This window comes from Lepisosteus oculatus, chromosome 27, assembly GCF_040954835.1.
Source record: "Lepisosteus oculatus isolate fLepOcu1 chromosome 27, fLepOcu1.hap2, whole genome shotgun sequence".
In the NCBI taxonomy this organism is placed as follows: Eukaryota; Metazoa; Chordata; class Actinopteri; order Semionotiformes; family Lepisosteidae; genus Lepisosteus; species Lepisosteus oculatus.
The window spans coordinates 1,088,367-1,102,019 of record NC_090722.1 but is presented as its reverse complement, the minus strand read 5'-3'; the positions used below and the strand labels follow the sequence as shown (position 1 = coordinate 1,102,019).

The following is a 13,653-nucleotide window of genomic DNA, read 5'->3' as shown; positions in this document are numbered from 1 at the left end:
CCCTGGTGAAGACTCTTCAGCTCCCTCTTCACCTGGTCAGCCGTGATGGTCAGCCTGGCCTTTGGGATGGTGCTCATAGCGCTGTAGGTGCTGCAGGTGTTAATGGCGGAGGTGTTGGAGAGTGGCAGCTGTGGGGGATAGGGGGGTGAGTAGCTGTCGGGGGTTGTAGCTGTAGGCGGCCATGATTGTGGGGGATGGAGGAGGTGTTGGGCAGTCGCAGCTGTGAAGGCTTAGGGAGCGTGTGGCTGTGAGGGGATGTGTGTTGAGCCACAGAGGACCCTGAATCAAACCTGTTAAAAACTGGTTCAACTCGTTGGGCATCTCCAGGTTCCCCTCCGTTGCACCCCCAGCCTGTTTGAAGCCAGTGATCTCTCACATGCTCCTCCATACGTCCCTCACCCTATTCCTTTACAGCTTGTCCTCTACCTTCCTCCTGTAGGCGTCCTTGTTCTCTCTAAACTTCTGCTTTAGTTCCCTCTGTACACCTCTTCCTTATCCCCCCTCCTAAAGGCTCTCTTCTTATCATTCAGAAGAGCCTTCAGGTCGCTGGTGATCCAGGGTTTGTTATTGGAAAAGCAGTGTACGTCTTTGGTGGGGATGGTGTTGTGTACACAGAAGTTAATGTAGTCAGTGACACAGTCCATCATGTTGTCTATGTCGTCCCCATGATGGTTCGCACAGCACATCCCAGTTGGTAGCCTCCAGACCACCACATAGATCCTCCATAGCCTCCTAAGACCATCTCCTCACAGTCCTAATGCCCGAGGTTAGCGCTGGACAATAGGCGTGTATAGTGGTGTAAGCAAGACAAGGTTGTGATCTGATCTGCCAAGGGGGGGAAGGGCTGTGGAACTATATGCATCCTTAGCGTTGGCATAAAATAAGTCCAGTGTTTTCTTTTCTCTGGTCGGGCACTTAACAAACTGGGGGAAAGTAGGCAAAGTGATGGAAATAGAGACGTAGTTTAAGTCCCCTGAAATAGCTATAAAAGCGCTAGGGTGCTTTGTTTGTAGCCTGGCTGTGACTGTGTGTTTGATGTCTCACGCTGCCTCTGCGTTCGCCGTGGGTGGAATGTAAACAACAACAAAGATGGTGCATGTAAACTCCCGCGGCAGATAGTATGGATGCAGTCCTATGGCAACCAGTTCAATGTCCGGGTTACAGAAGCGCTTCTTTACATGAATATGTCCAGGATTACACCATCTGTTGTTGACAAGCAGAGTGAGCCCCCTCCTTTCCTCTTACCGCTCACGGTGCTTCTGTCCGCCCGCACCGGCTGAAAGCCGCCGATGGTAACATTTGAGCCACGTCTCGGTGAAACACATGATACTGTATTCTCTATACTCCCTCTGGCTCCTCACCAGTTCGTCCATCTTGTTCACTAAGGACCTCGCATTTCCCATAATGATCGAAGGAAGATAGGGTTTAGATCTCCTTCTCTTTGCCTTTCGCGTCACACCAGCCCTACAGCCTCGGCTTCTCCTCCTCAGCTACTCTGGAACTGATGGCTTCTCTCCAGTGAGTAGAGCCGGACGCGTTAGCGCTATCAGCTGGTTCCGCGTGTAGACAATGCCTTTGTAGCTATCGGCATTGCAACCCGATAGAAACAGAGGTCCGAGTATCAGAAAAAACAAGAAAAAGTATCTCCGCTTTCCTAGCATCCATCATGTTGTGATCACAAATCTAGTTGCCGGCAAGGGTATGAAGAAAAAACACTAACACACTACCATTAACTAACTGAAAGAAACAAAAAGACAACAAAAAGACACAGAGCTGCTGTAGCAGGCTGCCACTAACACAGCGCCATCTTCTTAGATGCGTTGTTGTAGCTGCTTGTTACCCTGTTTAAGGTAGAAGGTCACCCCTGTCTTAAGCAAGACATCCCACTGATTCTCTCAACGTTGATCTGCCAGTCCAGATGTAAAGAGATGAGTACGTGGAGTTCAATCTGGAGCTCATACAGGACTGTGCCACAGTCATGGGATTCACAGTCTGTCTTGGATCTCCATTAACTCACTTGTGAGTTTCGGTTCAGTGCTGCAGGGGTTCAGGCAAAGACCTTCAAGCTTGTGGTGGTGGAACATCTGTTCCAGTGTGGGCTGCCCACGAAAGACCTGCTTTGATATGATTGGAGACATAAGACTTCAAATCAGCTTTCTAGATGAAGTGAAAAACAACTGAGCCGCCCTGCAGTGAATGGAACCTTTCTGAGCTGCTGTACATATCAGAAAGCACTCTGGCTCCTTCTGGATTCTCTCAGAGGTTGACAGCTCAGGGGATTCATTTTGTGTTGAATGTGGAGTTAGTCTTCTCCACAGCCTTCTCATAATGACCTGATTCTATACCAGATTTAAAATCACAGCTATTGATTTCACATGGGGTCATAAACTGCATATCATTTATTTTAATGATGGTGCTTGTTTTACAATAAAACTGAAAAAAAAAACAATTAACAAAACATCTGATTCAGCATAATCAAGTCCAATATAATAAAGTTTATAAAGTGTCAACATGATTAGAGATGAGGCAAGAAGATTTCAAATAGGATCCTGAACAGTGCTCCCAGGAGAAACAAATACAACTCAAATTGAACTTTATTGCCATATGTAACTTATACTCATTTTTCTAAAACTGATATACTGGCAGGATGTAACACTGAGTTTTTGTCAGAGTTCCATCTCTGTCTACATCATGCTGAGTCTTGAGGAAGAGCTGCTAACAGTGTCCTGTTGTTTCTTGTCCCACTGTAGCTGCAGCCCAGAGCTCCCTGCAGTGCAGAGCACCTGACTCGTGTGCTTGTGGAGGATGTGCTGCTACTGCCTCTGCAGGATCCCAGGGGCCCTGAGCTCCAGGTAGGACTGCTAGACGCAGCCGCTAGTGTTTGGTACAGGCGGCAGACGGTGTCTTAAGAATACCTGCTCTTGCATTGTGGAACCTGTGAAAATTCACAATGGCTGTACATTCTTTTGCAGAGCACAATCCCTGACATGTGCTGTACCCTTTTCTTAAAAATGACTCATTTCCAAGGTTTTGAAAAGGAGACATTAATTTGGAAAACATCGGCAGAGTATTTAATATTTAAATGATTAATTAAAGATTTGCCATTTGTGTACAATCACACACCCGATTCCTAGTCTCTACTTCGTCCTCTTCATCTGCTGCATCTGGTCAAGCTGCTTGGACCAAGGCTGCACTCACAGGGTTGTGTGTTTTTTCAGTCTGTGTCAAGGAGGCCCTGAAGGAGTATGTCCTGATGAGCTTTGTGGCATCCCTTCACAACCCCAGCAATCAGGTACAGTCAGAGCTGCAGTGATCTGGCCTCACTGTGCTGCCATGTGTCTGTGCTCTGTATTCTGCTGCGCCTGGGAATGTGTGAAGTACTCCTGAGGTGTGTGGAAGGTGTGAGGGTGTTTGTGTGTCTCAGTGTGTGCAGACTGGTCCTCTGCAAACTGGATGTGCTGTTATTCCTGTCCTCAGGTGAAGTATCTGGAGTCGCAGGTCCTGATTGAAATGGGGCAGAAGGGCTACCCGGGGCTGGGGGGCACATTCATAGCTCTGGAGTACATAGTAAAGAACTGTGCCCTTGCAGATGACACCACCCAGGTATGGAGCTGCAGTTTACGGTTCTTTGTCAGTAATGTTCCTGAATGAACATGAAATAAAACCTTGGACTTCCTGTTGAGCAGCGCCCTGAGAACTGTCAGTCCATCCCAAGTGTTTGGCTTTACCTCTTCTTGCACAGGATGAGCACGTCCCTGCTCCACACCCAGTGGGATAATGTGTGTGTTTCTGTGTGTTCAGGCCGAGCAGAGTGAGAGCAGCAGCACTGTGAGGCAGAGCTTTGAGGCTGTGCTGGCCTGCTGGTGTGCCGATGAGAGTGTGACTGAAGTAAGTGCCTCTGTCTACAGTCTCTGCCACCTGAGACTGGAAACCTCTTCCAGCTCGATGCTCAGGCAGACTGTTGTCAACCCTGTCTATTATCTCTTCCTGTATCCTTTCATCCTCTTTCACTGTGTTTCTTTAGAAAGTGGTGCTGCTTTGGTCGTACCTGCTGAAGTTCCTCACCTGGAGGAGTTATGAGCTTGGTTAGTATTGGGGATCAGATGGAGTGTCACAGTCCAGTCCAGAGCAAATTTGCTCCTTGGTTCTGGGACTAATGATTGCCTCCCCTGTGTGTCTGCAGCTCCTCTCTAACACACTGAGCACAGTGGCGGATGAGGTGTGGGCCTGTAGGCTCACTCAGGACACAGTCAGAGTGCTCTACCCTCTCAGCTCCACCTCTGAGGAGAAGGTGAGTCTGACAAAAGGCTGAGCTACATGAGAATCTGGGACTTTTACTCACTAAATGTCTTATTCCTCACCTAGTGTTGTGACGTAGTGACATAGCAGGTTTGTCTGTAATTTGCTGTGTATTAGATGTTGTAAGGTGTGTGGCTGTTCAGGCTAGATTCATTCATGTGAGCTGTGAGCTGTGTTTCCATGAGCAGTGTTTGATTGTCCAGTAGAGGAGAGAGCCCATTCAGTGTGAAATGTGCGTTCTGCGCTCTACTTCAGTGTGTTGTCTCCAGAGCTAACATGTCCTCTCAGTGCAGCTGTACAGAGCAGGCTCCTGAGCTCAGTGCTCACTGTCCTCTTCTCCGGTGTCACAGCCCTTCCTGTACCAGTGTGTCAGTGCAGCTGCCCAGAACATCTCTCAAAAGGAGACTGTGAGAGATGCGCTTCAGGACAGTCTACAGGAAGTTCATTTTGAGAATCCTGCAGAGAGAGAGGTGAGGTGATCTGTTCCCACTCCTCACACAGACTCAGGGCTTCTACTGCTTCTACAGCCATGAAAACTGTAATTCTCTGAGCGTTTTCTTTCTACACAACTGATGGACAGACAAGGAGTATCTTTGAAAATCTTCCCATCTGACCTCATACATGGAGTATGAGGACAGATGGGCAGATTTTCAAAGTACTTTTCTCAAGAGAAGCATGTTCTACCGTCTTCAGAAAGTCACTGAAAGCTGAGATATGTTATTCTAGAAACTGACAACATATGAATGGAAAGTAAACATTATACCATCGATCTCTGGTATTCCTTTAAAGGGGAACTGTAACACATTTTTATATTTAGAGCTTAGAAACTATCAGCATTGATGAGTGTATTTTAAACCACAATAAAAGTCAGATGTAAGCTGGAGGCTTTACAAGTTACTGTGTACATCACAAAATAGACAAAATTTCCAGAAATGCCCAACATCTGCGATTCAACAGAAATATTGCTCTCGACATTAAGACAGTCTAGCTGATAAATTGAACTGACTTGTTAATTCTGAATGCAGATCACACTGGAAACTTTCTGTGGTCAAATGTCTGCAGCACAACCTGTACGTATTCACTCGTACCTCACAGTACATGTATCATTTTAGTGACTAGTGAGCAGGAAGGGCCGCTTCACGGCGCAATTCATACGAACTCTCGCTCTCCCCGTGGAGAGAACAGGGGTTTGTGACAATATGGCGACTTACAGAACTTTCAAAACGTTCATGATTTTGTGGTGAATTCGATATTTGTCAATGTTTTCTATGCCGTTAATCAATTCAATTTGCTACAGAGATTTACTAACCGGTCTGAGAAACTGGGACTGCAGTTCCCCTTTGAAATTCTATCGGAAAGCTGGGCGGCGCATGAAGAACCTTTGACAGGCTTCCGTCACCTTGCCAAGACGTCACCTTTAATAATCAGCTCTTGCAGGTCCAGTCACTCGGAATGCTCCGGCTGCCACAAAGAGCACTGCAGCAGATCGAAAGGTATTGCCCAACACCGTTTCATATTTGCAGATGTTCAGGTGCAGGACAGCATTACTCTGCTAAACTGCCACGTGGCACAGTGAATCCTTAATGTGCCATGTATCTAACACACAGTAAATCTTACTTTTATAATTAAAATTAAATGTCTATTACTTATATCTGATGTACTGATATGTGACCATCTTTGTGTATTCTTTCAAGTTAATTGAATTGAATTAAGTCAGGAAGAATGTATCTGAATCTTATGTTAAGAAACGCTACATCAATTAAACAACAGCTGAGAAGTTTAAAAACATTTTACATAACGTTTCATGCACAGTGTCACCCCCTTCTTGCAACGATCTGGTTCATGCTCTGAAACTTAAGGAAACTTAAGAATATCACACTCACTCATAACACTCATTGGATGAATGAGGAGATACAGTACTTCAGCTTAAGAGAAATTGTCGCAAATCAGAGTGCTTACTGAGAAACCTAAACTGCAGGTTCATTATGACTTTCTGAGAGAACAGATTTCCACCTACAATACTTCCATAAAAAGGGCAAGACAGTTGTACTTCTCTAATGTAATTAACAAACACAAAGATAACACTAAAGTACTTTTTTCCCCACTATAGACAGTTTAATAAACCTTACTTTTTCTCGTATTTTTTCTTATGATGTATCTTCTATAAAATGTGAAGATGTTTGCAATTCATTTCCAAGATAAAATTATTGATTAGACAGAATATAGCTCAGACAACAACGACGAGTCTCATCGATTGTCCTGATCAGCCACCTACATCTGTTATGACATCTGTTCTCTGTTATTAATCTTCAGACACTTAAAACTGTTACAGACATCTTCCACATGTGATCTTGACCCTGTTCCTACAACTCTTTTTAAGAAGGTTTTTGATTGTGTGTAAGATAATGTTTTTACTATTGTAAATTGCTGTCAGCTGGAGTTATTATGTTATTAGCAATTTTAGACCTATTTCAAATTGTTTTTATTCAATTTAAAGAATATCTGGTCTCTAACATTTTTTTGAGTAACTTCAGTCAGGTTTTCGTTCTAACCATAGTACAGAGACGGCATTGGTCCATGTTGTGAATGACCTGAGACTGAGTGAAGATAAACATAATTTGGTTTTACTTGATCTCAGTACAGCTTTCGATACAGTTGATCACAAGATTCTGATCAACCGACTTGAAAACTGGGTAGGTCTTTCAGGGTTAGTTTTAGAATGGCTTAAATCTTATTTGAAGAATAGATCATTTTTTGTTGCTTTGGGAAATCAATCATCAAAACATTTTGACATTTCTTGTGGAGTTCCGCAGGGTTCCATTTTAGGACCTCTGCTCTTTTCATTATATATGTTACCTTTAGGTAATGTAATTAGGAACTGTGGGATCAATTTAATAGCTATGCCGATGATATAAAACTGTATATCTCTGTTCCATCTGAAGATCAAAACTCCTTCAACAGACTAATCGGCTGTGTGTTAGATATATCTCAGTAGATGTCCCAAACTTTTCTACAGTTAATCAAGACAAGACTGAAATATTGATATTGGGTACTAAAATTCAGAAAGAACTCTTGCAGGATAAATTCAAGTGTTAAATCTGTCCATGCATTTGTTACCAGTAGAATCGAATATTGTAATGCTCTGTTTAGTGGGCTTCCCAAGAAAACAATACATTCCTTACAACTTGTTCAAAATGCAGCAGCACGGATCCTAACAAAAACAAGAAAGAGAACACATATCACTCCTGTTTTGAAAGATCCTCACTGGTCACCTGTATTTTCTAGGATAGATTTTAAAGTTCTTTTACTTGCTTTTAAAGCTCTAAACGGCCTAGCACCTATGTACCTTACTGAATGTCTGTCATTATATGTTCCTATACGTGACCTGAGATCTGCAAATACTGGCCTTCTGCAGATACCACATGTGAAATACAGAAAGAGTGGAGAGGCTGCTTTTTGTTTTTATGTTTCTAAATTATTAAACTCACTACCACTTTTTATCTGGTAGTCAAGCTCGGTACATTGTTTTAAAAAACATTTGAAAACATCTTTTTAATTTAGCTTTTAGTTAAAATGGTTCTCTGTTCTTTCTATTTATCTTTCTTTTTTATTTATCTTTTATTGTTCTTATTCTATTACGACCTTCCTAATTTCTATTTCTTTTTCAAGCATAAATTGACATTGATGTTGCTTTACTGTATTACTGTGTTTTCCTTTACAACTAAAAGTATATCTCTTAATTTAAGATTTTATTTGTACGCTTGGTTTGTAAAGCACTTTGAGATGCTCTCTGTATGAAAGGTGCTCTATAAATAAAGTTTATTATTATTATTAGGAGCACAGTTTAAAAATGTACATAGATTACTGGAGGAATGCAGGAAACTAGATGATGAAAGAGCTAGGGTAGAGAAGGAAAAAAAAAATAGAGGACTTCTGCTTTATAAGGCTGAAGCTGAAATTCAAGCTCTCTCAAAATTACACAAGGCAAATGAAAAGTTAGGACATGGAAGTGTTAGGAATGTTTATAAAAGGCTTAGACGCAGGGATAGTAAACTTCGGACACTTGAGCAAAATGTTGTGGAATGTGAGCAGGCAGTCATTTTGAATGAACTGCAGAAAAGTGAGTTAGAGAAGGAAAAGGCACAACTAGAGAAGAGTACTGATGAATTGCAGGAACAGTTGCAAAAGATTAGATATACAGTACAAAAAAAGGAATCACAGAATTACAAAAGGAAATGTGATTCTGAAGCAGATTTAGCACGTGGGGAGAGGGACCTGAATGAGCAGGTGCAGTTCTGGCAGGGAGAATATGAAGGCTTGAAAACAGAGACAGACAGGAGAGTGAGTCACAATATTAGCACGTGTGAAAAAGGAAAGTATAGTGATGCTGTAAGAGAGGCTTATATGGATTTAGTAGCAAACATGGGCATTCGTGCACGAAAGGCTTCTAAGATAGTCAGAATAGTTTTGGATAAATTGGTAGGAATTCAGGTCGACAGATTGCCAGGGGAAAGTTTTTGTAAATATCTTGTGTTAGACGAGAGACAAGTTTCTAAAACATCTAAAAGAAAAACTGTTGCAAGAAAGTAATTGAAGCCTTGCCACAGATGGGACCACTTAATATGGCCATAAATATGGAACTGCAGGGACTTCTTTCCAGGAGGGTAGCAGGATGCATTTGGGACTCAGAGAGCAGAGAGGTGGTGCAAGATGTTGTTAACAGTGGAAGCAGGGATTCGGATGCAACGCTTTCTGAGAAGGAAATTGTCTACAAAATTACAAATCTAATTGGCGACAGGGCAAGTACAGAAAAAAACATTAATGAAATCCTGGCACGGTACAGAACTGATATCTTGCCTGAAATTGTATATGGATTTGATGACCTCAGTGAGACAGACAAGGCTAGGATCAGACTTATCAATGAGTTGTTCTCTGAATTGCATTTAATTGATGCCTTGGCACATGAGGCAAATGTTACACTTTCTGTCTGGGATGATTGTTGGTGGCGAAAAGGTGGGCAGTGTTAGTTTAGACTGGATGCCTAGAAGGGTTGGAGAGAGTGGTACAGTTAGATTGATTAGATCAGTGTGCAAAGCCATCCATGAATGAGGGTGTGAGAAAAGTGGCAAATCTGTACAGTTTAGATCTTTTTTGTTGAGCCAGGGAAAATCTGATCATGTCCCTCTGATTCCCTTTAAAGGAAACTGAATTAATGCAATGTTCCACAATGCAGCTAGAGTTTATTTTTTGCAAGCTGAATTGCTGGAATTCATGCATGATATACTGTAGGTGATGAAAACAAATTAATAGAAGCACTGTTTAAGGTTTTGAGTGTAGCTCAGTTGCAGGATGCAGAGCACTGGGAATTATTTGTAAGGTTGTGACAGAGCAGTTGTGGAGAGCTCTGGGAGCACGTTTTAGAAATGAATGCGAGATACAGGGAGCTAGTGTGTAAGCTGAAGGAATGGCAGGCTGATAGCAGTACGTTAGTCAGAGGTGAGGTACGCTTGTTTACCAACATGGAGGCAAATTCCGGACCTGTTCTGCAGAAGCTCACAGAATAGAGAAGCCCTGAATTATAGGACATGACTAGGCAGGCAGAGGAATTGATCCTTCCTAGTTTTGTAAAGGTGTGTTGTAGGATGGTAGCAGATCATTTGGAATATGGCAGGTACTGTATGATAAGGTTTCAGAGGAGATGTATAAAATGTTTGAATCAGCACCAAGACACATGAGAGGGACTTGGGAATCTTTGACAATTTACTTAAAATACTGGTCAGAGCAACTGCAATAGCTGTTGAGGGTTTGATCATGTTTAAGGAGAACAGGTCTTGGCAGTGGCTTGAAAAACTGGATTCTGAAAAGAAGGCAGAAGTTTTATCTCAAGCTAGAGTATCAGTTAAAGAGCAGAGGGCTGTGTTTTGGGAGAGGATGGATAGGATAAGAGATGCCAGGTTGCAGACACTTAGAGAGAAGAAGGAAAAAAAGATAGAAAAAGAAACGAGATATAAGGACAAAGGAAGTACTAGCGGTAGAGACAGGAAAGTATGGGGACTTTGGAACAGCGAGGAAGAAATAGATGAGCAGCTGAGGCATTTAGATGAGAACAAGAAGCTTCCTGCAGTTACAGCACAGTTGAGGTTTAGGATATTTGTGAGAGGAATGAAACATGAAAATGGAGTTTTCAATTTTTCAAAGGAGGGGAAAAGGCTTAGTCTAGAACAGCTGATTGATAACTAAAAAAGTGTTTTCAGCAGGCCAGAGGAAATCCCAGGTACATCTAGAGAAGACAAAGATTAATGTTTGGCACCATCAGGACATACTGTTGAAGAAAAGGTAGAGTTTTTAAAGGAGGCTTTTAAGCAGCATTTTAAGGCTGGGGATCTAGGTAGAAAAGCGGTTTGTATGGAAAGATTAAGAATTCTTATGTTAATTAAACCAGAACACTTGTTAGGAAACAGAGTTAGACATGCTTTTGAAGAGAAAGATAGGAAGGTGTGATACAAGGGCACAGTCGTTGAAATGAGCCTAGATGGCCAGGAGTATGTTTTTAAATAAATATGATGGATTTAGAAAAATGTGGTGGTTTGCTTTGTGGAAAGATTATATGAATAGTTATTTAGAATTGCTTCCTGTTAGTGCAGAGGACTTTGTAGGCAAGAAAATGGAGCACATTTGTGAGCAGTGAAGATGGGAGTGAATGCTGGTGGCCAGGCAGGGCAGTCCGTGTAAATAGAACAGGAGACTTGTTTGTTGTGGATTGTGTAGAGGAGGGTGATCATGTTTTAGGCTTTAATTGATTATCCATTGTTAGATGATCACATGGATAATGAGGTGAGGGTTGTTGCTTAGATGTCTTAAGTTCCGGGCAGTTGCTAATGTTACACTGTGTGTCAGATGCAGATAATTTTGAGGAAGACGAAAAGGAAAACATCTTGTAGCTGATGCTGATGCGCCAGGGAGGCTGGTGAAAAGTTGATCCCTGGAGCCAGCAATACGAAATTACTGCTCTATATATAATGGCTGATGTAAATAACCTCCTTGCCTTGTGATAGCTGGTTTCCAACATTGTCTATAGTTACTTGTGAGTTATAATTTTTACACTGTTGTTCATTGTTATTTGTTGGATATGTATGTTTTTCAAGTACAGTTTATATCCTGTTAAGATTTATCTTATGATGTAGCCGTACAATGCCTGTGATAATGCCTTTTTTCCCCATCAGGTCCAAAGAAAGTGTATGTCCTCAGAGACTCTATGTTGTGGGGCGTGGAAACACTGATGCCAGCAGAACAGGTGTGGCTGCACCCCGGCACAACACGCAGTGCCCACCAGCACCTGTACCACCTCCAGGCCCTGAATGAGGATATATTACTGATCATTAACACAGGGACCAATAACAGAGCCCAGGGGGACTCCTCCTATGACATCCTTAGAGCTAGAAAAGAACTGACTGTGGCAGGAAGGAGAGCATCTCCTTGTAAGGTTCATATGGCAATTTGCTCAGTTTTGCCATGGCTCTGCGATGCCTCTTTGCTGCTGGAGCTGTGAAAGAAGCTGCCCGGGCTCTTCCACAGCTCCCCTCTCACATGGACCATGTGCAGCTCCTCAGGAGCAACAGAGTGCTTCTGCAGAACCAGCAGCCCGTTGCTCAGGCCTTTGCTGCTGATGGGCTTCATCTCAGGGCCGATGGGAAAAGGAACTTTTCTCAGTATATTTTACATTTTATTTCTCATTATTTTAGAACTTTAATTTGATATATTTTATTTTACTAGTGCCAAATTTATTTTTTATAATTTACTTGTTTACTTTCATTTTGTGATATTTTGATTTTAGTTTGTCAGATCAAATGCACATTTGACCAAAGTCTTGTAAATTATCACTTTTTACAAGATGTGGAAAAAAGTGCAACAATTGACTCCAACGTTATTTTAATATTCATGATAATATTTGAATTCATACCTTTTATTATGCATAATAATTATTAAATGTGTAATTTATATGTACATTGTTTTGTATAGGTGAAACCTTTCCAAAATGTATAAATCATTAAAGATGATTAAAAACATTATTTTTCATGTGTAATATAATTAGGAAGTACAATAAGATCCTGCTTTAACAATGTTATCAAATGATCAGTCGAAATTGTTAAAAAACCAAAGGACTTGAAGTAAAAAGAAATGACTAACATTGTTTGATTAATTTTAAACACTAAGTTATAAATGCAGACGCGATCGGTGCCATTAGCGCTCAGTCTGTGCTGCTAGGCTCTGCCCCCTCTGTGACGGAGCACAGTGGGCGGGGCGCTGTTCTCCAGCCTGACTGGGGAACACGGACCCGCTGATCTGTTTTATACCACAGGAAGAGAAGAGAAGGAGATTGTTTCTGCACAAAACGTGTGTTGTGTTTCACTGGGAGTGACAACACCCGAGATCAAAGCGTGATGAACTATTATGGAGCGGATATTGCCTTTACCCAGCTGGGCTGAGGGCCGACCTCCTGGCGAGAGTGCGAGAGTCGCATGCGAGGGAGAGGAGGAAATCATACTGGGATTTATAGCGTCTGGTGGAGGAAGGATGTTCCCTCGGGAGGGGGATCAGAATACCTCCTGGGTATCCCTGCCTGTCGTAAGAGGCGACTAAAAGGGTTGTGTCAGGAAGCGCATCCGACGTAAAACCATCTTGCCAAAACCATGGTTGCAAAGAACACAAAGCACATACCGGATCGGCCGGGGCCCGGGTTAACAACGTCCGCCATTAGTGCTGTGTCCCAACAGGGTACTAATGGAAATTATGCTACTGTGGGGAAAACTGTAGAGTGGGGGCTACAGAAAAGAAACAAGGTGAAGGGGCCTGGAAGGAATGTTAAGTCAATGAGAGTGGGGAGTTGGAATGTTGGCACCATGACAGGGAGAGGGAGAGAATTGGTTGAAACTATGGCAAGGAGAAAAGTGGAGATCTTGTGTGTGCAAGAAACCAAGTGGAAAGGAAACAGCTCAAGACACCTAGGAGAGGGATACAAGATTCTATATGCTGGAAAGAGTACCAAAATGAATGGAGTGGGTGTGATAGTGTGCAAAGACCTAGCAGACAAGATAGTGAGGGTGGTTAGACACTCAGACAGGATTATCAATGTACAGGTGGCTTTTGAGAGTGGGTTATGGAATATCATCTCTGTATATGCACCACAGGTAGGAAGACCACAGGAGGAAAAGGATAGCTTTTTGGAAGATCTCGAAGAAGTGGTTAGCAGAATCCCAGGAAATGAAATGGTGGTAATTGGAGGAGACTTCAATGCACATTTAGGAGAGAAATGCCCAGATTATCCAGATGAACATGGTCAGAGAGGGCTAGGAG

The 13,653-nt window shown here is 42.5% G+C and overlaps 1 long non-coding RNA gene across 1 annotated transcript; it reads right to left on the bottom strand.

Annotated features, from left to right (window-relative positions):
- Positions 1-2,576: 2,576 nt before the first annotated feature.
- On the bottom strand, positions 2,577-12,221 carry LOC138225257 (uncharacterized). The gene is made up of 2 exons (XR_011183799.1): positions 10,804-12,221; positions 2,577-9,151 (listed from the first exon to the last, which is right to left on the bottom strand). It is a non-coding gene; the product is annotated as an uncharacterized lncRNA (long non-coding RNA).
- Positions 12,222-13,653: the final 1,432 nt, after the last annotated feature.